Source organism: Megalopta genalis, unplaced genomic scaffold, assembly GCF_051020955.1.
Source record: "Megalopta genalis isolate 19385.01 unplaced genomic scaffold, iyMegGena1_principal scaffold0141, whole genome shotgun sequence".
NCBI lineage: Eukaryota > Metazoa > Arthropoda > Insecta > Hymenoptera > Halictidae > Megalopta > Megalopta genalis.
Genome location: NW_027476210.1, coordinates 107,205 through 111,935, shown reverse-complemented (window position 1 = coordinate 111,935; position 4,731 = coordinate 107,205).

Sequence of the window (4,731 nt, the reverse complement as noted above, 5' to 3'; positions counted from 1 at the left end):
TGAAAAAAATTAGAAAAATTTATTTTAGCCGTAAATCGAAAATAATGGATCGAGCGAATCGGTCGATTGCGCCGAGACGCGCTATGATGCAACAGACGAGCGATTGGAACGCCCGAATATTTTCAAAGTCCCAACGTACCGATCAAGAGTAAAGTACCATTTTCCTACATTAGATTTCGTTCTAAATGCTTAATCCCTATGTAAAAACGTTAGTTAAGCAAGAATATCGTATTTTTAAAAAAATCTAATGATAGGATTTCCCAGAAAATTGAAAAAACCGAAAAATGTCAAGAGTAAAGTGCCATTTTCTGACATTAGATTTCGTTCTAAATGCTTAATCCCTATGTAGAAACGTTAGTTAAGCAAGAATATCGTATTTTTAAAAAAATCTAATGATAGGATTTTTCGGAAAATTGAAAAAACCGTAAAATGTCAAGAGTAAAGTGCCCTTATTTTAAACAATGTATCGTTCTAAATGCTTAATCCCTATGTAAAAAAGTTATTTAAGCAGGAATATGTTATTGAAAAAAATTAGAAAAATTTATTTTAGCCGTAAATCGAAAATAATGGATCGAGCGAATCGGTCGATTGCGCCGAGACGCGCTATGATGCAACAGACGAGCGATTGGAACGCCCGAATATTTTCAAAGTCCCAACGTACCGATCAAGAGTAAAGTACCATTTTCCTACATTAGATTTCGTTCTAAATGCTTAATCCCTATGTAAAAACGTTAGTTAAGCAAGAATATCGTATTTTTAAAAAAATCTAATGATAGGATTTCCCAGAAAATTGAAAAAACCGAAAAATGTCAAGAGTAAAGTGCCATTTTCTGACATTAGATTTCGTTCTAAATGCTTAATCCCTATGTAGAAACGTTAGTTAAGCAAGAATATCGTATTTTTAAAAAAATCTAATGATAGGATTTTTCAGAAAATTGAAAAAACCGTAAAATGTCAAGAGTAAAGTGCCCTTATTTTAAACAATGTATCGTTCTAAATGCTTAATCCCTATGTAAAAAAGTTATTTTAGCAGGAATATGTTATTGAAAAAAATTAGAAAAATTTATTTTAGCCGTAAATCGAAAATAATGGATCGAGCGAATCGGTCGATTGCGCCGAGACGCGCTATGATGCAACAGACGAGCGATTGGAACGCCCGAATATTTTCAAAGTCCCAACGTACCGATCAAGAGTAAAGTACCATTTTCCTACATTAGATTTCGTTCTAAATGCTTAATCCCTATGTAAAAACGTTAGTTAAGCAAGAATATCGTATTTTTAAAAAAATCTAATGATAGGATTTCCCAGAAAATTGAAAAAACCGAAAAATGTCAAGAGTAAAGTGCCATTTTCTGACATTAGATTTCGTTCTAAATGCTTAATCCCTATGTAGAAACGTTAGTTAAGCAAGAATATCGTATTTTTAAAAAAATCTAATGATAGGATTTTTCAGAAAATTGAAAAAACCGTAAAATGTCAAGAGTAAAGTGCCCTTATTTTAAACAATGTATCGTTCTAAATGCTTAATCCCTATGTAAAAAAGTTATTTTAGCAGGAATATGTTATTGAAAAAAATTAGAAAAATTTATTTTAGCCGTAAATCGAAAATAATGGATCGAGCGAATCGGTCGATTGCGCCGAGACGCGCTATGATGCAACAGACGAGCGATTGGAACGCCCGAATATTTTCAAAGTCCCAACGTACCGATCAAGAGTAAAGTACCATTTTCCTACATTAGATTTCGTTCTAAATGCTTAATCCCTATGTAAAAACGTTAGTTAAGCAAGAATATCGTATTTTTAAAAAAATCTAATGATAGGATTTCCCAGAAAATTGAAAAAACCGAAAAATGTCAAGAGTAAAGTGCCATTTTCTGACATTAGATTTCGTTCTAAATGCTTAATCCCTATGTAGAAACGTTAGTTAAGCAAGAATATCGTATTTTTAAAAAAATCTAATGATAGGATTTTTCAGAAAATTGAAAAAACCGTAAAATGTCAAGAGTAAAGTGCCCTTATTTTAAACATTATATCGTTCTAAATGCTTAATCCCTATGTAAAAAAGTTATTTAAGCAGGAATATGTTATTGAAAAAAATTAGAAAAATTTATTTTAGCCGTAAATCGAAAATAATGGATCGAGCGAATCGGTCGATTGCGCCGAGACGCGCTATGATGCAACAGACGAGCGATTGGAACGCCCGAATATTTTCAAAGTCCCAACGTACCGATCAAGAGTAAAGTACCATTTTCCTACATTAGATTTCGTTCTAAATGCTTAATCCCTATGTAAAAACGTTAGTTAAGCAAGAATATCGTATTTTTAAAAAAATCTAATGATAGGATTTCCCAGAAAATTGAAAAAACCGAAAAATGTCAAGAGTAAAGTGCCATTTTCTGACATTAGATTTCGTTCTAAATGCTTAATCCCTATGTAGAAACGTTAGTTAAGCAAGAATATCGTATTTTTAAAAAAATCTAATGATAGGATTTTTCAGAAAATTGAAAAAACCGTAAAATGTCAAGAGTAAAGTGCCCTTATTTTAAACAATGTATCGTTCTAAATGCTTAATCCCTATGTAAAAAAGTTATTTAAGCAGGAATATGTTATTGAAAAAAATTAGAAAAATTTATTTTAGCCGTAAATCGAAAATAATGGATCGAGCGAATCGGTCGATTGCGCCGAGACGCGCTATGATGCAACAGACGAGCGATTGGAACGCCCGAATATTTTCAAAGTCCCAACGTACCGATCAAGAGTAAAGTACCATTTTCCTACATTAGATTTCGTTCTAAATGCTTAATCCCTATGTAAAAACGTTAGTTAAGCAAGAATATCGTATTTTTAAAAAAATCTAATGATAGGATTTCCCAGAAAATTGAAAAAACCGAAAAATGTCAAGAGTAAAGTGCCATTTTCTGACATTAGATTTCGTTCTAAATGCTTAATCCCTATGTAGAAACGTTAGTTAAGCAAGAATATCGTATTTTTAAAAAAATCTAATGATAGGATTTTTCAGAAAATTGAAAAAACCGTAAAATGTCAAGAGTAAAGTGCCCTTATTTTAAACAATGTATCGTTCTAAATGCTTAATCCCTATGTAAAAAAGTTATTTAAGCAGGAATATGTTATTGAAAAAAATTAGAAAAATTTATTTTAGCCGTAAATCGAAAATAATGGATCGAGCGAATCGGTCGATTGCGCCGAGACGCGCTATGATGCAACAGACGAGCGATTGGAACCCCCGAATATTTTCAAAGTCCCAACGTACCGATCAAGAGTAAAGTACCATTTTCCTACATTAGATTTCGTTCTAAATGCTTAATCCCTATGTAAAAACGTTAGTTAAGCAAGAATATCGTATTTTTAAAAAAATCTAATGATAGGATTTTCCAGAAAATTGAAAAAACCGAAAAATGTCAAGAGTAAAGTGCCATTTTCTGACATTAGATTTCGTTCTAAATGCTTAATCCCTATGTAGAAACGTTAGTTAAGCAAGAATATCGTATTTTTAAAAAAATCTAATGATAGGATTTTCCAGAAAATTGAAAAAACCGAAAAATGTCAAGAGTAAAGTGCCATTTTCTGACATTAGATTTCGTTCTAAATGCTTAATCCCTATGTAGAAACGTTAGTTAAGCAAGAATATCGTATTTTTAAAAAAATCTAATGATAGGATTTTTCAGAAAATTGAAAAAACCGTAAAATGTCAAGAGTAAAGTGCCCTTATTTTAAACAATGTATCGTTCTAAATGCTTAATCCCTATGTAAAAAAGTTATTTTAGCAGGAATATGTTATTGAAAAAAATTAGAAAAATTTATTTTAGCCGTAAATCGAAAATAATGGATCGAGCGAATCGGTCGATTGCGCCGAGACGCGCTATGATGCAACAGACGAGCGATTGGAACGCCCGAATATTTTCAAAGTCCCAACGTACCGATCAAGAGTAAAGTACCATTTTCCTACATTAGATTTCGTTCTAAATGCTTAATCCCTATGTAAAAACGTTAGTTAAGCAAGAATATCGTATTTTTAAAAAAATCTAATGATAGGATTTCCCAGAAAATTGAAAAAACCGAAAAATGTCAAGAGTAAAGTGCCATTTTCTGACATTAGATTTCGTTCTAAATGCTTAATCCCTATGTAGAAACGTTAGTTAAGCAAGAATATCGTATTTTTAAAAAAATCTAATGATAGGATTTTTCAGAAAATTGAAAAAACCGTAAAATGTCAAGAGTAAAGTGCCCTTATTTTAAACAATGTATCGTTCTAAATGCTTAATCCCTATGTAAAAAAGTTATTTTAGCAGGAATATGTTATTGAAAAAAATTAGAAAAATTTATTTTAGCCGTAAATCGAAAATAATGGATCGAGCGAATCGGTCGATTGCGCCGAGACGCGCTATGATGCAACAGACGAGCGATTGGAACGCCCGAATATTTTCAAAGTCCCAACGTACCGATCAAGAGTAAAGTACCATTTTCCTACATTAGATTTCGTTCTAAATGCTTAATCCCTATGTAAAAACGTTAGTTAAGCAAGAATATCGTATTTTTAAAAAAATCTAATGATAGGATTTCCCAGAAAATTGAAAAAACCGAAAAATGTCAAGAGTAAAGTGCCATTTTCTGACATTAGATTTCGTTCTAAATGCTTAATCCCTATGTAGAAACGTTAGTTAAGCAAGAATATCGTATTTTTAAAAAAATCTAATGATAGGATTTCCCAGA